The 24663-nt window shown below is 38.9% G+C and overlaps 1 pseudogene; it reads right to left on the bottom strand.

The window, feature by feature from the left end:
* Positions 1 to 8076: 8076 nt before the first annotated feature.
* Positions 8077 to 11290, bottom strand: LOC109249819 (actin-related protein 2/3 complex subunit 5-like; annotated as a pseudogene).
* Between the last annotated feature and the right edge of the window lie 13373 nt (positions 11291 to 24663).

Genomic DNA, 24663 nt, shown 5'->3' with positions numbered 1-24663 from the left:
TTAAGATTTCTGGTTATTTTTTGCAAAGTTATCAGTTGAATACCTAGTCTGTAAAATAGAATAAGATTTTGCATTGTGAGCACTTTTTCCCCTTGAACTTTAATTAGAGTTTGATGATCTTTTTCTGCTACATAAATTCAAAATTTTATACTTTGGACATTTCTTGGACAAATCTGAAATGAGGACATGCATGTTTCCAGATATTTCTTCTCACTCCTGAAAATTGTGCTGATTTGGCCTGATAGTTTCTATAAGTAACTCTGTGGGATGGTTAAGGGTACAGTTAGGAAGACGCCTGCCAGAATGAACTGCACATTCATGACAACACAGAATTCCCTTATAGATTTGAACTAAGCAACCATATAAATGAGCAACCTTCTCAAGGGCATGCTGCATCACCAATGGAGTTTACTTAATTTATTTTGACAACTACTTCTAATTACTTAATATAACACATTACATGGGTAAGAAAAATGCATAGTAATATAACACCCCATTGCCATTTCAGATCAAGTGAGAGGTGTATGTATGTATTTGCCAGGCATTTGTGGGTGTGTAAATGTGTGTGTGTGTGTGTGTGTGTGTGTGTGTGTGTGTATGTTTGGAGGTTTTATTCAAAAAACTTGGAATTTCAGCAGTAAAGAGAGATTAAATTCTATGTTGAATGTGAAAAGACTCTTTCATTAGTAAATACTGCCAATTTTCAGCTCTGAAAAACTGATGGATAAAATTCACTTCAGGTTAAATTATATACTAAAGCTAACTTAAATGTCAGTCCTTTTTTTCAGACATTCTGTTATGTGTTAATCTAGCGCCCCCTTGTGTAATACATTTTAATAACAAACTTTGGCAGTCTATTTCTATACTGTTTTGATTTCTAATTCTAAAGGATAATAGTCATTGGATAATGGCATTATTTTATCTTCTTTGTGTTTTTTTTTTCCTTCGCCTTCAAAGACATACGTAATAAAAACTATCCGAAAGGAGCAAGACTGAAATTTGCAGGTTTTGTGCTATGCCTATGACTGTCAGTAAACAAAAAAATATGTTTATGAATCAGGACATTTCTTTAGAAAACCAGGTGCACAATCAAGAGACCAAGGAAAAATAATTTTGCGAGACAGGAAAAATAATTTTGTAAAACCGGACAATTAGTTCTCATAGATTCTTGGAATTTTAGGGCAAGAAGAAAATGTGGAGATCTAGTGAGGGACAGAATATGGTTGGCACTTGTTTTTCCTGTATAAAGGCTGCTGTCGCTGTGTGGGGCTGGAACAGGCTGATGGGCACTGTTAGTGCTCCAGACAGAGCATGGATTTCTTTTTTTCCTTCTTTTCAAGTTGTTATTTAAGTTCCAACTAGTTAACATACAGTGCAATATTGGTTTCAGGTGTAGAATTTCGTGATTCATCACTTATGTACAACACCCGATGCTCATCCCAAGTGCCCTCCTTAATGCCATCACCTATTTATCCCATCCCCCATCTGCCTCCCCTCTGGTAACCATCAGTTTGTCCTCTGTAGTTAAGAGTCTGTTTTCTTGCTTTGCCTCTCTTCCCCTCCCCCATTATGTTCATCTGTTTTGTTTCTTAAATTTCACATATGAGTGAAATCATATGGCATTTGTCTTTCTCTGACATATTTTGTTTAGCATAATACTCTCTAGCCCCGTTCACTTCATTGCAAATGGCAAGATTTCATTCTTTTTTATGGCTGATTAATATTCAAATATATATGTATACACACATAATAGTCGATAATGCTGCTATAACATGTGCATGTATCCCTTTGAATCAGTAATTTTTTTAGAGAAAGAGAGAGCATGAGCAGGGGGGAGGGGCAGAGGGAGAGAGAGAGAAAATCTTAAGTAGGCTCCTCATTCAACGTGGAGCCTGATGTGGGACTCCATCCCACAATCCTGAGATCATGACCTGAAATCAAGAGTTGGACACTCAACTGACTGAGCCACCCAGTCACCCCCAAATCAGTAGTTTTGTATCCTTTGGGTAAATACCTAGCAGTGACATTGCTGGGTTGTAGGGTGGTTCTATTTTTAACTTTTTAAGGAACCTCCATACTGTTTTCCACAGTGGCTGCACCAGTTTGCATTCCCACCAACAGTGTAAGAGGGTTCCCCTTTCTCCACACCCTTGCCAACACCTGTCGTTTCTTGTGTTGTTAAGTTTAGCCATTCTGACTGGTCAGAGCACGGTTTTCTGACAAATTTATTTTCTAAAGAAATTGTGGTAAAAACGTGTAGCATAAAATACACCATCTTAACCATTTTTAAGTGTACAATAGTATTAACTATATGAGCACTGTTGCGCAACAGATTTCTAGAACTTTCTCATCTTGCAAAACGGACACCCTGTACCCACTGAACAACAACTCCTCTTTTCTCCTTTCTGACAATTTTTCTTTTTTCAGGAAATCTCATGTGCACATCAGTATGTGAAGAGACACAGACAGTGCTGTTCTAGTCAAAGGCTGGGTGGGTGGCACCCCGTCTATTGGGCTCTCCTCTGGGTCGCTACTCAGGCTGTGTATTCTCTGAATTCCTAGGCTTCTCAGAACTATGATGGTTTGACATCACAATTACAGATTTTGCTCTTCCCCACTATTAAGGGTTGAATTGTGTCCCCCCACATTCATATGTTGAAGCCCTTACCTCCAGTACTATAGAATGTGACCTTATTTGGAGATAGGGTCTTCACAGAAATGATCAGGTTAACATGAAGTCATTGGGGTGGGCTCTAATCCAACATGACCGGTGTTCTTATAAAAAGGGGGCTTTGTAAAGATGAAGGCAGAGATTAGAGTGATGTACCTGGAAGCCAGGAAACACCAGAGGTTTCTGGTAAACCACCAGAAGCTAGGGGAGAGAGCTGGAGCAGATTCTCTCACAGCCTTCAAGAGAACTAACCCTACTGACCCCTTCATCTTGTACTTCTAGCCTCCAGAATGAACACACTTCTGCGGTTGAAGCCACCTGTTTATTAGTGGAACCCTAACAAACTAACAGCCCACATTCACTGTCAGTGGCACTGGGGGTTGTTACCGCTGCCTGACGTAGCATCGCTAACACAGACTTAAGAGTCAGCCTGAGCAATTACAAATCCCCACGATGCAGGCGGGCCAGATCCAGGGACTCCGAGGGGGTCTGGCAGAACCAGCCAAGAGAGTCTGTGGCCTTCACACAGGATGGAGATCAAACTTGGGCTGGCAGGGAGTGAGAGCAGAGTTTATTGAAGACATAGAGAAGATACAGGTGGAGGGTCTGGGAGACTCAGAAAGGAAAAGGAGGATGAGTCTTGTCTTTGTTTGGGATCTGGAGTTTTTACCGAGGACAGTGATCTGGTGGATGTATCCTTTCAGACAACCAGGAACTGGTCGAACAAGGACGAGTGCTCAGGTGTCCTTCACAAGTCACTTACACCCGGGAGCCAAGGGTCTTGGGGGTCAAGGTATTTGGAGTCAGTGGTCTTGAAAAACGTTCATGGCCACCTCACCCAGACACTCCTTAGATGTCACCTGTTGTGCTGGAAGACTCCAAAGAAATCATTAACTTCTTGACCTTTATGAGATGGACACACATTGAGTCATGTGTAAGGTGGGGATGCAGGTCCTAGCTAGAAGCAGGAAAAGAAGCAAAGGAAAAAAAAAAAAGACAGTTTTTTCCCTTAGGTTTCCCTGTCTCGCCCAGAGATATGACAACTTTGAAACGCAATGCAATTAAATATTCTATCACGGAAAGTAATTAGCTCAGTGAAGAATGTGTTTTGAAATTGCCCCTGAAGGGGAGCAGAGGATGCCTCCCCAAAATATTCCTCTTTGGCCTAAGGATTATCTTCAGCTGGTTATTTTGAAGAAACAGACACAGGAATAGTTCTGAAAATGGAATAGAAGTTACCCTTTTGGAAGGGACATTTACACTTCTGTCCCAGAAAGAGGATGATTACATTTCTACAAAGTCTCATCAATGTTAGGGTGCCTGGGTCACTCACTCAGTTAAGTGTCCCACTCTTGATTTTGGCTCAGGTCATGATCTCGCAGTTCCTGGATTTGAGCCCCGATGGGCTCTGTGCTGACCGTGCGGAGCCGGCTTCGGATTCTCTCTCTCCCCTTCGCTCTCTGCCCCTCTTCTGCTTGTGCGCTCTCTCTCTCTCTCTCTCTCTCTCTCTCTCTCTCCAAATAAGTAAATAAACTTACAAAAAAAAGTCTCATCAATGCAGCAGGAAAGGACTTAAATTGGCCACCATACCATGTTTACTGTGCTTTGCCTGATAACTTCCCATAAACTAGACTATTTTTCCTCCTCTATACCCAGAAGATTGCTGAATATTTATTTTTACGTGGAATTGTTTTATTTTTAATTTTTAAGTTTTTATTTAAATGCCAATTCGTTAACATACAGTGTTAACTGTATCTTAGTTTCAGGCCTGCAATATAGTGATTCAACACTTCCATACAATACCCTGTGCTCATCACTTCCTAGACATCAAGATATTCCACCACAAAATTTGCATCTTTCAAAAGTAAAAGCATTTTTCTACATAGAAAAATAACACTTTCTCATTTAAAAATATTGTTTTAAAATCTTTAGTATTATTGGGGCGCCTGGGTGGCTCAGTCGGTTAAGCGTCCGACTTCAGCTCAGGTCACGATCTCACGGTCCGTGAGTTCGAGCCCCGCGTCGGACTCTGGGCTGATGGCTCAGAGCCTGGAGCCTGCTTCCGATTCTGTGTCTCCCTCTCTCTCTGCCCCTCCCCCGTTCATGCTCTGTCTCTCTCTGTCTCAAAAATAAATAAAACGTTAAAAAAAAAAAAAAGAAAAAAAAAAGAAAAAAATCTTTAGTATTATCAATCAACTAGTCAACATTTAAATATCCCTATATGCCCCCAAATCATATTTAACTCCAAAATAGGATCCAATTTGAGCTCAAGTATTGCAACTGATTGTTATTTCTTTAAATCTCTTAATATGACCAGTCACATTTTAATGGCATTTTCTTTCTGAAGGCAATGGCTCACAGTGAAAAAAATACCTCAGATTCTGAATTTATCTGATTGTTTCCTTGTGGTATCATTTACTTTTTCCCTATAAACTGGAGTTAGATACAAAGGCTCAATTAGATCCAACCCTTTTTGGCAACAGTACATTCTAGATGGTGTGTTTTACTTCATATTGGATCTCATCAGGAGGTTCATGATATCTGGTTGCTCACCTGTGGGATGCTGAGTGAGGCCAAATGTGGTGGCAACATTTGATCCATCCATGGTGACCAGAACTAATCCTGTGTTGTTATTTGACCCCATACACGCGTCCAGTTTCCCATTGATCAGCCTCCTACTGAGGTCAGTTCCTTGCTTGAATCAATGATTTTATTAAGTGCTGCAAAATAATGATTTCTTACTTTTATCATTTCCTATATGTTCTGTTTATTTTTCTCCTGTTAATACGTCTTTTATTACTGAGGGTTGGGGATGTCTCAGTTAGGAACTGAGAAGGATGGAGGGAAAATTCTTTTTTCTCACCTACAAGAGTTAGTTTAATAACGGTCTGGAATGGTGGAGAGATTTTTTTTTTTCCTTCCCTTTTGTTAAGATCAATATAGACTTGTGGATTTTTACAAATTCAATGCATTTTAATAAACTACAATCATGGGGGGGGGGGTTGTTCAAACTATCACAAATAGAACCAGTGGAAGACACTTTAAGCTGGCTCCTGGGTCTTTTTGACATGAGTCTTTAATATTTTTTTTTAATTTTTTAATGCTTATTTATTTTTGAAGGAGAATGAGACAGAGCATGAGTGGGGGAGAGTAACTCCTTAATCTTTGAAAGTTTTCTTGCTTGCTTTTGGGCACTAAATCTGTGCCTTTGGTATGAGAGACCAAAATCACTGTTCTGAGATGGCAAGATGCAAACACAGTGACATTACATCTTGGATATTTCAGTAATGAAAGTTTAAATATATATATATATATATATATATATATATATATATATACACACACACACACACACATATATAATACATATAATACATGTATATATATATATTTAAACTTTATATATATTTAAAAAGTGAGTTCATATTAGTATTTTCAATCGAATCGTAGCAATACAGCATTTTTACCTAATTCTTTATCTCTGTCCCTTTATCTTTTATCTTACAATACAAAGAAATGCTTTTAAAAACAACACCAAAAAAAAAAACAACAGTATTACCACTAAAAAATGTTTTAAAAAACTTTTGTAGATTTTCTTCTTCTTCTTCTTCTTCTTCTTCTTCTTCTTCTTCTTCTTCTTCTTTTCTTAGAATGCATCCCAGTAAGAATGCACAGTCAAGGTACATTATTTTAAAGTTTCTTAAAATACATCTTTCCTAGGGCGTCTGGGTGGCTCAGGCAGTTGAGCATCTGACTCTTGGTTTCAGCTCAGGTCATGATCTCACAGTTTGTGACATCGAGCCCTGCGTCATGCTCTGTGCTGACACTGCAGAGCCTGCTTGGGATTCTCTCTCTCCCTCTCTGTCTGCCTGTCCCCTTGCTCTCTCTCTCTCTCTCTCTCAAAATAAATATTTTTTAAAAATTAAAAAAAAAATTCATCTTTCCTCTGTGGAGTGACTCTAGGAATTTAATATACAATTAGGTTCATTTGTTTTGCTTTGCTTTCCACTTCAGCCATTGGGATTTACAAGAAATGCTAGTTTTAGTAGGGAGTGACTCAGAAATCAGACCCAGATGAGAAGCCTCACCTTATTCCTTGTTTCTCCCCACCCTAGGCAACCATTTTTAATGATTTCTTCTTTATCCTGCCAGTGTTCATTTTTGCAAGTGCATATTTTTTTCTTATTGCCCTCCTTTCCTACCCAAAATGTAGCATGTCGTTTATTTTTCTTCTCCCTTGCTTTTATAATAATTCGATATCCTGGGGATCTCCCCACAGTGCTGTATCTCTCCCTTTTTCTTTCTTCTTTTTTCTTTTTTAGTTTCTGAACTTTATAATTTTAATGAAACAAAACAAAAAGCAAGTCTCACAAACAGCAAAGAGGTTGTAGAATTTCCCCACATTTTTCACTTAAGACAGTGATTATGAAACCGGTGTCCAATGTAAACACGAACCACAGCTGATTTCCTTCTTGGCCATATCCATCCAGGTGGTTTGTTTTGGAGTTACTGAATACTAACTTTTTATAAGCACCAGTCATTTTTTTTTTTGAGAACCCAATTGGTTTGTCCAATAAGTAAACACTGTTTGCTGTACAGCATTTTCCTTTTTTAAAAACCACTGAGCTAAAATACAGAATGTGTATGTGTCTGGATCTGAACCAAAACTTTTAAGATCCTAATTATCCTGAAGAATACTGAAGACATTAACAGGGCATATCACATACTTGTTATATACCTCATAATGGCTAAGGCAACTATTACAGTTCTAAAGAAAACAGCATTTCATTCAGAGGCTGTCCAGAGTTTGAACTTCATCAATGTTTTCACACTTTTTCTGATTTGGAGTAGTTTCCCCAAATAGGGTCATATTATTAGAACAAAGTTTTATGCTCATGCCAAACAGGCTCTGGCATTTCAGAGATACATTTTTGTAGAGCAAGACTTCTTGCTCTGGACCCTGGAGACCATTGAGATATTGAGAGGCCATGCTTAAGGGATGCAGAGAGGAAGAGACATACTTAAGCTCACGTGACCTTGAGATAAGCACAAACAAAGCTGGAACTCGGTAGTGCTGTTCATGTACCACCTGTTCCAGAAACACATTTTGCTTAAAGAAGGGAATTATGGTCCAGTTTTGCAGTGTTAATAGCTACCAGTTTCTCAAAGATATTTTTGGTAAAGATCATTTCCTGGCTGGCAAGGAGTTAGGAAATTGGCCTCAAATTCAGATCAACTTTCTCACTGTTAGTCAAAAACAAAACAAAACACCTCAAAAAAAATGCAAAACAAGCAACAACAACAACAAAAAAAAACCCACCAGCCAACAGGGGTTAAAATTGCACGATTAAGCTGGAAGGCAAATTATATGATATACAGAGAGGAATACACATCACCAAAATAGTTTTGACAGCATGAAACACTCACATTGAAACTTTTCCTCTGTATTATCCCAATTTTCATGAAAGGAAAATTGATATGTAGTTTCCTTCTTTACAGATATGAAAAAAGAAGCAAGAAGGCAAAGCCGAGAGAAACATGCTACACTGCCAAGGGCCACAGTGGCGTTTGGTTGTTTTGGTCTTTGTACCAGCAACTCCCACACCCACAGGAGAGACCCAGACCCTGCTGGACTACACGTTTTTCCTTGCAGTCCACACTCGAACAATGGACCCCACTCCTCTGGCAGCAAGTGTCTTTCCATGCCATTGCAATAACACGGCACTGCCACTGTCCGAGGGCTCTGGAAGCCTTTGTAAATGTACTGCATTAAAAGATCCACACCATTCTTGTCCAGGGATTGAACAGCCTTTTCAATATCATTAGCTTTAAAAGAGGTGCGCCCCTTCAAGACGATGCTGCCTGTTCGAGCTTTCACCGCCTGACTCTTGGTGTTGATGGGGGGATATTTCAGGGCTGCCTGTAGGGTAGCTGTCATGTTTCCTGTGATGGAGGTTAAGGGCTCTGCCTTTTTCTAACTGCATAGAGTATTGAGTTCCCTAATCCATCTTTTGAACAGTTTCACCATATTCTAGTGACTATGTATCCTCTTAAGGGTAGATAGAGCCAGAAAAATGGATTCTCATGCCCCACTCCTCTTGCAAAATGGCATTGGCATACCTCCAAGCAAGCTGAACTGGCAGACAGTGCTTGGGGAAGGAGTTCTGCATAATATCCCTTTTGATGGCAGGAGTGCGAGGCTTTTGAGCACTTCAAAGATCAGTCTATGGTGCAAAAGTGGCGTGGGTGACTATGTCATTTGCAGATTTGGTAAAGTCCACTTGGTGGCAACAGGGTGACTGGTAGCATCTGGTGCTCTGTGGGCAGTGGTCACAGGAAGGGTCCCTTCGTCAGGCCCCCTCTGCAGTGATGTTTGGGGCCATGTGCCCAGAGCCTTGAGCCTGTTTTTCCAGCTCATCCAACGTTTCTCTGAGCTGTCTGGGAGTCTTTAACAAATTTCTTTTTCTGCTTAATTGGCCAGAGTATGTTTTTCATGCTTACAACTAAGAACTCTGACCTAAATACTCTTTATGAAAAAATAATGATTAAACAATACTAAATACAAAGAGTGAGGAAAAAGAATGTACCATCTGTCCTTACTTCATCAGTAATAAATTATCTTTGACCCACTCTCTCAGCCTGTCCTTGACATTTGTTTTATCCTCATTACTTTGCTTTAAAAAAAGAAAAGAAAGAAAAGAAAAGAAAAGAAAAGAAAAGAAAAGAGCAACCAAGTTTTGAATTCTCTGTTTTGCTCCTCCCTTGTACAGGATGGTAATTGGAGATATTCAACTCGATGGGGTGTAGCCTTCTATCCAATGTCAGAATTTCCTAGTCTCAATATCCTCCCCCCCTTCATTCTGGCAGCAAAGATGGCTTTGGGTATAGGAGATAGGAATGGGACAAAGGGTCAAACTATTGACTTTGGGGTTCCTACTGAGATTCTTCAAACCCATCAATAAGGGAGATGTTCATCTTCAAAACACAATTTTCAATTTCAAGATCCAGATATTTTAGGGTACCAAGAAATTCAGTGAGTTGTCTGTTAGAAGTCCAAAGATCTCATCTTTGAGTATCAAGATCAAACTGGGAGAACTCACACACTAATGTTTCTGCCAAAACAGAACATGGAGGATGTCATAAGCAGAGGTGTGGGTTTTATTGTACTCTAAAGGAGACATAGCTAAGGAGGGAGTGGATCTGGAGAAGACTTGGGGTGACACAGGAGGACAGAATGAGCTTTGTAGACCCGGCTGCCCAAGAGCAGAAGCAGCCAAGAAACTAATGGAACAATGAATATCAGCAGAAGTGACCACACGACAGACCCTTGCCTGCTTCTGATACCGTGATCCTTGTCACATATCATTAGCTCACTGCTCAGAACATGGGAGCTGGACTAAGAAACGTTGCTCCTATTGCCATCACCATTTATATGAATAGGCAGGAGCGCTCCTTGGTCACCACTGGAATCAAACCCCTGCCCAGTTATAATAGGTTATTGAAAAGAGGGGACGGCTGATTTCCAAGAGAACATCGGTGCACAGTGGCATCCGGGGCACACTCAGACTTCCAGGGAAGGTCAAAGTTGGGAAGGAAGCAGAACACTGGATTCTGGGAGGCTGGGGATGCCACGCCTTGCTGGTGCCTCTGAGGGGCGCCAACACTGAAGGAGCTGCAGTCAGGCTGCATAGATTCAGGAAGAAGGAAAAGGAAGGTGGGGGTGTGGGGGCTCCTATGAGGCCTGTGGGGCAGAGAGAAGACAGCACTGAACCCTCAGACACAGATCTGGGGAGTTAAAGCATAATGTGACTGGGACAAGGCTGGTAACCAGAGGCTTAATTTTCTCCTCTTTCTCTTGTGCTCTTTTCCAGCAGAGGTGGTCTCAGATGCTCTCCGTGACTCCCTAACCATCCAGCTTATGCCTAACCATCCCCCTTGAGGCTGGGACCCCTTCCAACTGGCTCCATGAGCCTCACTACCTTTGTTTTTCATCTCTTGATTCCCACCCACTAGTCTGTAATGCTCGGGCCACTTTTGAGGGTTAACATACAAGCTTAAAAATAAAAATATTTGGGAATTAATACCTTTCCCCCCACCCCACCCCCCACATAGATTGTAAGCTCCTTTGAGATACGAACCCACCTTCTACAAGATGCCTTATATTATGTACTACACAAACAGGATAGTCAAATATTAACTGACTGACATCTATTTCCCTTAATTCTGATGGGAATGTTCACGGCTCTGTCCTCAGCGTCACTGGTGACAATATCAAACAGCACTAGATGTTCCAAACGTGTTTGTTTTTCTTTCCCAAGAGGACTACCTTACACTCCCCAGAGTAGTTCACCTGGTGGCTTACCAAACCACAGCCTTGTCCAATAAAGTCATCTGGCAAATGACGTCACAGATACTGAAGCTAATAACCTTTAGGACAAGCCAAGATTTCTGGCTTGACTGCTGGCTTGAAGTATCTGCAGCCCTTGTTCATATTTTCTTACCTTCGTTCCACATTTAATTTTATTAAAAACATTGTATTGATTGGCAAACTAATGAGGTTTAATAAAATACTATATGTAAACACTTGACCCAGCTTAGACACTAACCAAGCTCTCCCATTGTGAGCTATTCTTGTTACCGAATCTTCAGAGAAATGATTTTATTCATCATTCTCTCATGTAGCCATTTACTACACCAGATGAGAAAGCAAGGACTAGTTGTTGAACTTGGCTTGATTTGATATTTTTTTGCTTGATGCATTTTTAATGTATTCCCCCCTCTTCTTTTCTCTGCATTTTCTACCTTCTAAAGTGGTCACAAATATTAGCACGGTAAGAACAATATGAAAAGAAACTACCTTCTCTGTGCATTATTCATGGCCTTCATTACTCAGAAAGGACTGGCCTAGTTTTCTATTTCCATAGGGACATTTTGCACAGCTCACATGCAGTGTGACTGTTAGCAGTCATGACAGGTAATACTTTATTCCTCTAGATCCAGACATCCACACACCCTAAAACTTAATAAAAAGCTGAAGCCCCTCTTGGGAAATTGATTTACAAGAAATTTACTGTCTATTTGGGTATTATGCCTATTCTGTGATGGATCTCTCAGGACCCTCTGATGGGACTTAAGTCAGTAAAACATGTAGGGGACACTTTCCTGTATTGAACTTGCTTCTCCTCTACTCAAAGAGGTAGTGTGACCCTTTCCTACCTGGGAGCTCTAAATGATGACTGCTGATGAGTGTTAGCCTGGTCCAACGGTTCTAAATTTTCATCTGTCTCCAAATCACCTGGGAAGTTTGAGAAGAGTCATAATCCAGGTCTCTCTACTTCTGCCCTCACCTTTACACACAGGTTTTAACGCACTAGGTCAGGGAGGTGGTCCCAGGAAGCAGTGCACCAGGTCACTCGTTGGCAGGCAGTGCCCAGAACAGTGTGAGGAGTGCTGGTAGATGCCGTTCACAGGTTTTTTCATTCAGTGAGCGTTTACTGAGTGTTCAGGGTAAAACTGGATATCATGAGCGAAAATATGCATTCCGTGTAGGAGACAAAAGATACAAAGTACTGATGAGTAGAGGGTCTGCAAAACATGTTCACCTCCATTTTTTCCCCTCCGTGTCACATATGTGAGAGGCAGTGATTGGTGTTTCCATTTTACAGAAGAAATAACGTAAGTCATTTCTCCCAGGTTCTATGGCTGCTAGGTGATAGACATAGATAATATCCAGGACTTTTGACCACTGGGGATAGAAGGAAGAAAACTTTAATGATAGGTACACTAACCCTCTGAAAGACAAGGGCATCAAGCTGTGCTGACACAAAGGTCCATTGCTATGTTTACCACAGGGAAAAATTGGAAACAATCTAAATAAGGATTTGGTTAAAAGAATCCAAGTATTGTCTATTCACACAATGGAATACTCTGCAGTCTTTCAAAAGGAAAAGGTAGATCTTTATTAATGGAAAACATGTTTGTGATGCATTGTAAAGTTTTAAAAGAAACCACAGAACTCCATGTACAGAGTGATCAATTTTATGCATAAACTATGCATGTATTTAAAATTCTTTGAGGCCCCCCCCCCAATGTTTACAGCAGCACTATCAACAATAGCCAAATTAGGGAAAGAGCCCAAATGTCCATCAACTGATGAACGGATGAAGAAGATGTGGTATGTGTAATGGAATATTATTCAGAAACCAAAAAAAAATGAAATCTTGCCATTTGCAACAATGTGGATGGAATTAGAATGTATCATGCTAAGCAAAATAAGTCAAAGAAAGGCAAATACCATATGATTTCACTCAAGTGTGTAATTTAAGAAACAAAATAGATGAACATAAGAGAAGGGAAGGAAAAATAAGATAAAAACAGAGAGGGAGGCAAACCATAAGAGACTTAAATACAGAGGACAAACTGAGGGTTGCTGGAGGGGTGTTGGGTGGGGGGATGTGCCAAATGGGTGATGGGTACTAAGGAGGGCACATGTTGGGATGAGCACTGGGTGTTATGTGTAAGTGATGAAACACTAATGCTGAAAACTAATGAAACACTAATACTGAAACCAACACTACACTGTATGTTAACTAACTTGAATTTAAATAAGCAAATTAAAAAACTAAAATTCTTTGAGGCCATTTCCATCTACACATTGAGAGAGAGAGAAAGTGAGAGAGAGAGCACTATGGAGAGAGAGAGTGAGCGAGAGCACTATGAAAGGTGCAGATTACTGCTATATTTTTTGGCACCCTGGTGAATAGTTGCCATTGTAAAAATACTAGTCAATAGAGCCTTCACTTGACCCTTTATGGAACAAGAGATAATTTCTCTAAGTTGTATGTAAATCTGAGACATATTTGGTATAGAAAGAACTGCATTAGGGGTTTTGGCCATTGGTTAGGGTCTCTTCTCCTTAGAATCACAGCTCTGTGGGAGCCTGGGTGGCTCAGTTAGTTAAGTGTCCGACTCTTGATTTTGGTTCGGGTCATGATCTCAAGGTTCTTGAGTTTGAGCCTCACATTGGTTTCTGCACTGACCATGTAGAACTGGTTGGGATTCTCTCTCTCTCTCTCTCTCTCTCTCTGCCCTTCTCCTATTCTTGCTCTCTCAAAATAAATAAATAAATAAATAAATAAATAAATAAATAACAAACTTTAAAAAATCACTTTTTTTAACATTTAAAACAATTTTTAATGTTTATTTTATTATTTTTGAGAGAGAGAGAGAGAGTGTGAGCGGGGGTGGGGGGGGGGGGCAGAGAGCAAGAGAGAGACACAGAATCTGAAGCAGACTCCAGGCTCTAAGCTGTCAAGCACAGAGCCCAATGTGGGACTCGAGCTCACAAACTGTGAGATCATGACCTGAGTCGAAATCGGACACTTAACCAACTGAGCCACCCAGGTGCCCCTCACAACTTTTTTCTTAACTATAATTATAATGCTATTCTATTTCATATGCTATAACAGAGTAACATTAATGTATGTACCCAAAACAGCAATAAAATGAAGGTATTAGTTTATAAGAGCCAAGCATTGTAAAAAAAAATTTTTAAATTGTCATATACTTTGCAAAGGGAAATGCATTTAGGAAGAAGATTGTCTTTTGAAGGTGAATCTTTGACTCTTGAAAGGCAAGCACTGGCTGGAAGAAAGGAAAAAAAAATAAAAACACATATGTGAAAAATAGTCAAAGAAGTTTTCCAATTCACAACTACAGAGTGCAATAAGATGATACTTTATTGACGTTTCCTTGTATGCTTTTCCAGAATTGGGTAATGTGTATTATCATTATCATTCTACTTTTAGCCCATCATGGTATGCCTTTCCTGGGCAGGTCCTAGGGGGACAAAGATGACAAGATAATATCTCTGCCTTGGGGAGTCAAGAGTCTTACCCTTTATTTTTCAACCTGCAATAAATTCTGTTCCAGGTAAAACAAGCGTGGGCAGAACAAATGATGGGCAAAGGCTCTTAGGTGAAGAGTCTCATGTCTTTAGTGGCTGATTTATTATTTTTAACAAGATGAAATGATTTTTTGTGCTTGTGAATACTGAAGTTTGTTTTTTTTTTTTTGAAAACAAAAGATTACTTTTTTTTTTTTTTTTTTTTACTCTTCATGAAAACAAAGCCTAAAGGAAAATAACAATTCTCATTAGAGTGTCTAATCACATTGCTAGGTCATGGGCCCCCCATCCACGCCCCCTTAAGAATCTGATGAAGATAAGGAACTGTCCTCGAACAAACCCATGAACTATTGCAGCTAGTTTTAGGAGCTCAAGAATGACCAAACCTATCCACGGACACTAGGAAATCAATTCTGTTCTAGAAGGCTGTTCTTTTCAAATGTAAATCTGATACTCTTCAGCTATTTTTAGAGCACCTATACTATGAAAAAGCACTATGTTAGATGTAGGGTTGTAATCTGCTTTAACAAGCCCTTCAAGTGATTCGTCAGAAGTGTCAGCATGCTGAAGTTTGGTATCCACTAGCCTAAACCAAAATATGCCGTACGGAGGCCCTGGCCCCTGGAGGTGAGTTTTTACCTATTTGGTCTGATGTGGGGAGCCAGTCATTGGTATTCCTAAAACATCTCCAGGAAATCCCCATATGCAACATAGTTGAGACTTATTGGTTTAACGACTGGAATGTGCCTTCTGTTCCTGATAAACACCCATAGCCCCAAAAGGAAAAAAATCCATGGTCTACACCTGGTATGGCTCCCAGCATGCATGCACTGTGGCTCCAGGCTAGGAGCCTTAAAGGACTAGGCAGCCCTGCTTCCATCACAGGGCACTTTGGAAGCTGTGTCCCGACGCCCCACCTCCCCTGGACTAATTCACCCTTCAAGCGCAGGAGCTCCAAATCCCGCTTTCTAGTTAATTAATAAATATTAATTTCTCTTTTGGGTTTTTTTTTTAATGAAAAAGATAAAAGACAATTTCTGAATTGTCTGTATGAAACTCGAGGATAGGAACTCAATTCTGTGGGTGGAGGCTCTTACCTTCCAATTGCTGTCCCTAGCAACAAATAGATCAATTTTTGTTACTGATCAGCCTCTCTGCTAACAGCTTCTGTTAAGACATCTATTTCACAATGAATGGAGAAATCTTTGCTTTGAAGAGATCGTAGGCTTTTGATTTACATGACAGGCAACTTTTGCAAGTCACTGCCCTCTGGAATATCTGCAAGGGGTCACAAACATCAGATAAAAGTCACTGCCCTTCCTATTAGAGTGATCTTTATTAAATAATGGGATATATCTATTATGATAAAATAATAATAGCCACCATTTTATTGAGCAATTAGTATAGATAGCCACTGCATTGGGCATATTGCATACATTATTTAATATATTTTTCACAAGAATTACTCAGAGTTATTATTCCCATTTTGTAGATGTTGTTCAAGGTCAAACGTTCAGCATGCAAACCCAGACCTTTCTGATTCTAGAGTCTATGGACTTCTCCCCACGTTGCATGATCCTCTCTCTGATTGCAATGCACAGAGCCCTCACAGTCATATGCTTCCTAAATGACCCCGGGGAAAGACTCATATGACAGAACTCCAAACTCCTCTTGTAAGAGCACCCTTAAACTGTTTGAGAAATTACTTGCACCACTGCTCACCATCTCCCAGTTCTACTTGCTGTGAGAGCTGCCTCCAGTTTAAGCTGGGAAAACATTCTTATTTGATAGGAGATTTATCTTGGCATTTGTATGGAGAGCCTGTAGAATGGATGGACTCATACGGTCATCTAAGACTGCACTGAAGTCACATAGAATAAAATACCTCTCTAAGAATGATCTGCTTTCTTTGGTAAGTTGAAGAAAAGTTAAACACATTGTTTAAGCAACGAACTATCCATTTAGGGTCCGATGGATGTGATATGTCTTTATATTAAAGAGAATAAACATACATTTGCCAAATCTTCACTTGGCTTGGTTACATGATCCTGACATGACAACAGCCTGTGGGAAGAGTTTCAGGTGAAACAGAATTTTGGCACGTGCTTGCTGTTTAACAACACCATGGTTCTTGCAAGTAACACAGATCCTAACGACTTACTTGCCTTAGAACAAAATCGTCACATTGTGTTCTTCAGGCAAAAGCAATAGGTGCAAAGTCTTTCTTTTACAGAATTTCACACTTACACCTCTATTCTCTGTGAAGTCTGAAGGACCACTTGTAAAGCCTCCAGAAGCCCTTCGGTCCCATCAGGTTAATTACTGGTTCACATGTGGGAGATGCACAAACAGTTCTGCATTTCCCTGCCCAAGGCTGCTTCACTCCTGGTATGTTGCAAATCTGATTTATGAATGATAATTTTTAACCTCCAGCTTTATCATGTTGGATTATACAAGTGCATTTCATCAGAAGGGAAAATAGAAAATAATAAAATGACCATCTCAGAGGAAAGGGAAGGCTTCAAGGGAAAATGGTATAAATGACTTTAGCCCACATTGCTTATTTCATCACAACCATGGTCTCTAAATGCTCATGCTTCATGCTGGCCTGGAAATGCCAAATGTTTAAGAAAGAGATGATGTTGTGCTTGCTAGGAATATTGCTTTCTTCATCCACATGTGAATATTGATTTATTACATCAACAAACATTTTCAGAAAATCAGAGTTTTTAATCCATGAAACATTTAATCCGTCAGGAACCAAAGTTCTTGGTACAAGTAAAAAGAGAAATGACTAAATTCAGCAGTTAATTATATCAAATGCCACTGCCATTTTATTTAAATTTATTCATAGAAGATCAGATATTGAAATAACTTTTAATTCTCACAATATTTTTTGTTTTTTGAGAGAGAGAGAGAGAGCATGAGTAGGAGAGAAGGGCAGAGGGAGAGAGACAGAGTCTTGAGCAGGCTCCATGCTTCAGCATGGAGCCCGACTTGGGGTTTGATTCCACAACCCTGGGATCATGACCTGAGATGAAATCAAGAGTGGGATACTCAACTGGCTGAGCCCCTCAGAAGCCCTATCAGTATTTTTGACAGTAGTGAAGAGTGATATAATCTAAATAGTCATTATTCAAATTAATTATGGTATTTAATAAGTATTATTTGATAGAATATTCAAATATTTTTAAAAAATTCTTCCAATATTTTTTAATAATATGAGATATGTTGAGAAAATAAATCCATGAGGAAAAAATCAAGGTGTAAGATTGTTCCCAAAAAGCAAAATTGTCCCCCCAAACAAAAATATGTAAATATGCAAAATATTAGAACGTAATAGAGCAGAATATTAGGAGTATTTACCTATGAGAGCTAGGGTTGTGGGTAATGTTCATTTGCTTCACGTTTTCAATATTGTAGATATATTAAAATAAGCACATATCCATTTTTTTAATAAGAAGAAATATTATTTTGGTCTATCAGCAGGAGGAAAATTAAAATTCTGAGGAATCTCAGAAATCATCCAGTGAATAACTAAGAGTTAACTAACTCAAATGATAAATACCCCAGTCAGTCTCATTAAAGATATTCATATTTATACTTAATACCAAAAAGGCCATATATGAAAGACCCACAGCTAATATCATCCTCAATGGGGAAAAGCTCAAGGTTTCCCCCTAAGGTCAAGAACATGACAGGAATGTCCACTCTCACCACTTTGTTCAACATAGTGTTGAAAGACCTAGCCTCAGCAATCAGACTACAAAAATAAATCAAAGATAAATCAGCAAGGAAGAAGTCAAACTTCCACTCTTTGCAGATGACATGATACTCTATGTGGAAAACCTTAAAGATTCCACCAAAACAAAAAACAAAACACAAAAAACAAAAATGCTAGAACGATACATGAATTCAGCAAAGTCACAGGATATAAAATCAACGTACAGAAATCGGTTGCATTTCTATACACCAATAATGAAGCAGCAGAAAGAGAAATTAAGGAATCTATCCCATTTACAATTGCACCCCAAACCATAAAATACCTAGGAATAAACCTAACCAAAGAGATAAAAGATCTATATGCTGAAAACTGTAGAAAGCTTATGAAATAAATTGAAGAAGACACAAAGAAATGGAAAAACATTCCATGCTCATGGATTGGAAGAACAAATATCGTTAAGATGTCGATCCTATACAAAGCATTCTACACATTCAGTGCAATCTCTATCAAAATACCACCAGTATTCTTCACAGAGCTAGAATAAATAATTTTATTTTTCTAACATTTGTATGGAACCAGAAAAGACCCTGAAGAACCAAAGCAATCCTGAGAAAGAAAACCAAAGCTAGAGGCATCACAATTCCAGACTTCAAGCTGTACTACAAAGCTGTAATCATCAAGACAGTATGGTACTGGCACAAAAACAGACAAATAGATCAATGGAATAGAAAAGAGAACCCAGAAATGGACCCACAAACGTACGGCCAATTAATCTTTGACAAAGCAGGAAAGAATATCCAACAGAAGTCTCTTTAGCAAATGGTGCTGGCAAAACTGGACAGCGACATGCAGAAGAATTCTTACACTGTACACAAAAATAAACTCAAAATGGATGAAAGACCTAAATATAAGGCAAGAAACCATCAAAATCCTAGAGGAGAAAAGAGTCAACAACGTTTTCACCTTGCCCACAGCAACTTCCTACTAGACATTCTCCAGAGGCAAGGGAAACAAAAACAAAAACGAACTATTGGGACCTTATCAAGATAAAAATATTCTGCACAGCAAAGGAAACAATCAACAAAACTAAACAGCCACCTATGAAATAGGAGAAGATATTTGCAAATGACATATCAGATAAAGGGTTAATATCCAAAATCTATAAAGAACTTATCAAACTCAATACCCAAAAAACAAATAATTGAGTGAAGAAATGGGCAAAAGACATGAATAGACAGTTTTCCAAAGAAGACATCCAGATGGCCAAAAGACACATGAAAAGGTGCTCAACATCACGCATCATCAGGGAAATACAAATTAAAACCACAATGAGATACCTCATACCTATCAGAATGGCTAAAATTAACAACTCAGGAAACAACAGATGTTGGTGAAGATGAGGAGAAAGGGGAACTCTTTTGTGCCGCTGGTGGGAATGCAAACTGGTGCAGCCACTCTGGAAGACAGTATGGAGCTTCCTCAAAAAATTAAAAGTAGAACTACCATACAACCCAACAATTGCACTACTAGGTATTTATCCAAAGGATACAAAAATGCTGATTTGAAGGGGTACATGCACTCTGATGTTTATAGAAGCACTATAAACAGTAGCCAAATTATGGAAAGAGCCCAAATGTCCATCAACTGACAAATGGATAGAAAAGAAGTGGTATATACATACAATGGAATATTACTCAGCAATCAAAAAGAATGAAATCTTGCCATTTGCAACAAAGTGGATGGAACTAGAATTACAATGTTAAGCAAAATAAGTCAGTCAGAGAAAGATAAATATCATACAATTTCACTCATATGTGGAATTTAAGAAACAAAACAGATGAACATAGGGGAAGGGAAGGAAAAATAAGGTAAAAACAAAGAGGGAGAAAAACCATAAGAGACTCTTTCTTTAACTTTAATGTTTATTTATTTCTGAGAGAGAGAGAGAGAGAGAGAGCAGAAGTGGGGGGTAAGGCAGAGAGAGAGGGAGACACAGAATCTGAAGCAAGCTCCAGACTCTGAGCTGTCAGCACAGAACCTGAAGTGGGGCTCGAACCCATGAATCATGAAATCATGACCTGAGTCAAAGTAGGATGCCTAACTGACTGAGCCACCTAGGTGTCCCAACAAACCATAAGAGACTCTTAAACACAGAGAACAAACTGAGGGCTGCTGGATGGGTGTTGGGTGAGGGGATGGGCTAAATGGGTGATGGGTATTAAGGAGGGCACTTGTTGGGATGAGCACTGGGTGTTATATGTAAGTGATAAATCACTAAATTCGACTCCTAAAACCATTATTACACTGTATGTTAACTAACTTGGATTTAAATGAAATAATAATAATAATAATAGTAATAATAATAAAGATATTCATGTTTAGATGTAAAACTTTTATGAAAGAGTGTCTATTTTATAGATACCACCGGTGCCTAACACCTTCGTTGGGAGTTTAGTCTTATAAGATACTGGTTTGTAAATATCCACTGTTTTCATGCTGGAAAGAGAATAGAAGTTGCCTGTCGCAAAGAATGTTGTCAATAAGTATTTGTTGGTTGAAGGAAGGAGTAGGAATGGTTACTCAGATTGTAATGAGTGAAGAGGTCACCATTTGCCCACTTTCTTTTATCACTGCCATCTTGGATTCTTTTTTATTTAATCAACCATCAAGTATGTTTATGAACATTTATCCTATAAATATTCTAACCATAGTTTTCTCTAAGCCACCTCTAGAAGGACGAGTTTTACTATGCTTATAACAGCAATAGGAATTCAACTGATACTAAGACTACATGCGTCTTAATGAGGGTGTGACTTCCTTCTGACAATACGGAAAAGAAAACATCAGATCTTAAACGTGCATATAGTTGTCTCAAAGTCTTGAAACGGTAGAAACGCCTCCCAATAGCACAAACCCTCCTGGGTGTTCACTTGTAGTGGCTTGGCAACCAAGTCCATAGACAGCAGAGTAAACACGACTCATAGCCCTGATGCCAAGTGCCTTGTTGGCAAACATCTTGTAATTCTGGAAGACCCATGTGCAGAAGCTGGACCTTAGTTGGAATGCAAAGCAATGGATATCCCTAAATTGGAGAAAAGAGATTAGATCCACCCAACTGAGAAACTGCTTGTCAAACAAAAGTTGTAGTTTTATACTCTCGGGGCTCTGTGGCTATTCATAACTCTCACGAACAGTTTAGGGTCTTTTTTTTCCAACAGATGCAAACAAATCAGCCAATGACATTTAAAAAAAAAGAGTATATGAAAACATTTAAAATTTACAATTTAATTGGGGGTTTTGGTGTTTTTTTTTCATGCTTTGAGAGTATAAAGAATTTGAGGGTGCTTTTAGGCAACACATAAACTGTAACAGTCAAAAATAAATTAAAAATCAGGACCAGATAAAATGAAAGTGTGGTGCAAACACACACCACTGCCCCCCCCCCCCCCGCCCCGCACACACACAAATAGTTAGGAAACTATTTCAACATATAGTATAGTTCAACATAACTGGCTACAGGTGGGACACAAATTTGGCTTTGAGTTCTTGGAAAACATAGCCTAAGAGAAAAGTCAGTTGCATAGTATTTATTGCCCAAAAGAAGAAAATTTAGAGTTTCTCAGGCCAAGCAAAGACTGTATAGAACTCCGTTCTGAAAGAAATTACCCAGTGGACTGCATGTAGGGAACACTTAAAGACATAGTATATAATGACCTCAGTAATATCCCTGCAACAAATGTAGATCTTGATTTTATAAGGATACTTGTTGTTGTGTCTTCCCCCCAAAGTCAATTTCACGATAGTAGAAAGCAACTCAGGGAAACCAGTCTCCTGTGAATCTAAGTGATGCCCAAGGATGTTGTTTTCTTAGATTTTAGTTCAACCCCTGAATAAAACCTGCATAAAAAAATCAGAATTGATGACTTACTTCACCTTAAATCATTTCTGTGTCAGTAGATGCAGATATAAAGTTACATTAATTGAAGGAGGTTCCAGTCAAATACTTTAAGATCAACCAAATAGTGTTGATATTCTTTTATAAAATCAAGGGTTAAACCAGTCTATCTTGATGAGCTATTCTACAAAGTTAGAATGTTATTCAAACAACAATTTGGGGACTGCATTTGAACCAAATTGTTGAAAATATAGTTTTAAGAGTGTCAACTAATAACTCTTGACAATTGTATAGGATAAACCTATAACCAAATGGGACAAAATATTTCAAAAGTATCCAGTGAATGATAGCATTTGGACTAAAATTAAGTCTGCGTAAAGTTAGCTTCACCAGTGACAATGAAGCCTTGGGCAAATCAACCAGTGTCTCTGAGTTTACTTCTATTTGGAAAAATGGGAATAGTTAATCAAAGATCAAAGATCAAATGACATAAATAACTTGAAAGGGCATTGTGCATTGTAAAACACCAACAAAATGTCTAAGATTGTTGTTACATCTGTTAGCATTTTATTAAGGACCATTAGAAATTTGTTTGGACTAAAGGTTCTGATTATAACCCTAATAACTTCCTCTTAAAATTCTTTATCTATTCAGTTTAACGAGTATTTATTTGAGTACCTATCAAATGCTATTGGTGGGACAAAATGGAAACATGGCCCCTTAATACAAAGGGGGTTAGAACGCTATTCCATGGTGCTGAGTGTCCCTTGACAATAACTTCTCTTCTTGTTGACAGCTAGCACAGCTGAGAGCATCAGGGATTGCCTGGGAGGCCTCTCAAAGAAAAGACAGCATGGGGTGTTTCTGCTTCTCCTCCTTATCAAGCCCTCTGTGATCTTGTCATAGAGTTTTCATTAATAAGTAATTGACAACTGATAAAATGTTCAAAGAAGAACTTTTAAAAATTGCCCCAGGGTTGAAAGCTGTATGCCAGTTTCCATGTGAGATTAAATTTTATTGCCTGAGTTCAGATCTTAAAAGATAATGAAGTTTGATGAGTTCAGATGTTACATGCTATTCAAGAATGATCTTTTCAAGTGTTTTCCAAAAGCAGCCATGCACAGCATAGATCATGTTAGGCATCTCCTAGTCCTCTGCCGTCGCCAGCAGAGCATTGGCCCCTACAATCCTACTAATGCACAGGGCACTTCAAACCAGTTATTGCTTAACACGTATTTAAAAAAATTTTTTTTATGTTTGTTTATTTTTGAGAGGGAGAGACACAATGTGAATGGGGGAGGGGCAGAGAGAGAGGGTGACACAGAATCCGAAGCAGGCTCCAGACTCTGCACTGTCAGCACAGAGCCTGATGCAGGGCTTGAACTTACAAACTGTGAGATCATGACCTGAGCCGAAGTCAGACGCTTAACCAACTGAGCCACCCAGCTGTCCCTAAATTGCTTAATGCTTATTAATGCGTTTCACAACCATCCCACAATTGTTAACGTCAAATATAGTAAGTAGGAGTGTGTCATGTCATAACTCCAAAATAATGTTTTTACATTCTTCTTTCTGCAACCAGCTCTCACCCAAACAGCACCGAGGGAACAAAACCTCTAAACTCACAATGCAAAAGCCAGATAATAATTATAGTGACTGTTTATGTAAAGTCCATTACAACATTATGACAAGCTATTGATAATTAAAAACGAAAAGTGATGTTCAGTAAGCTGCTTTGAAAATCCAATCAGTACAATTAAATATACAGGTCATAAATCAGTGCATATAATAAATACATATGTAAACAATTTTATTCCCCACTTAACATCTGTAGTAATTTTCTGGGCTTGTTCACAGTTGAATAAAAGGTAGAAAAAAGGAGCTGGCCAAACATCAACATCATAAGTAACATGCTATTTATGAGAATGTTTAACCTAGTTAAGATAATTTAAAACACAACACTAACAACATCATCTGATTGTATTTTCTTGTGTTTGATATGTCAATTATATATGTATAATTTTTAAAATTTCAGCTGTTTTAGTTACTATTTATGTGAAGGTAACAAAGCAACACTTAAAAAAATTTTTAATGCTTATTTAATTATTTTTGAAAGAGAGAGAGAGAGAGAGAGAGAGAGAGAGAGAAAGAGAGAGAGAGACAGAGCATGAGCTGGGGAGGAGCAAAGAGAGGGAGACACAGAATCCAAAGCAGGCTCCAGGCTCTGAGTTGTCAACACAGAGCCTGACAGGGGGCTCAAACCCGCTAACCACAGGATCATGACCTGAGCCAAAGTTGGGTGCTTAACTGACTAAATCACCCAGGCACCCCACAAAGCAACATTTTTTGGAATGATTTCATAATTCAGACTTTTCACTCAGACAGGTCTTCCTCCAAGTTAATGGGACTGGTGAGCTGTTACTGTATGTGGATTTTCCCATTTATATGACAGTTGCTTGTCCTAAGCC

The sequence above is a fragment of the Panthera pardus genome, unplaced genomic scaffold (assembly GCF_024362965.1).
Source record: "Panthera pardus isolate Hobbes unplaced genomic scaffold, ASM2436296v1 HiC_scaffold_17, whole genome shotgun sequence".
NCBI lineage: Eukaryota > Metazoa > Chordata > Mammalia > Carnivora > Felidae > Panthera > Panthera pardus.
The sequence above is the reverse complement of the archived record's forward strand: the minus strand, read 5'-3'. Positions and strand labels throughout refer to the sequence as shown.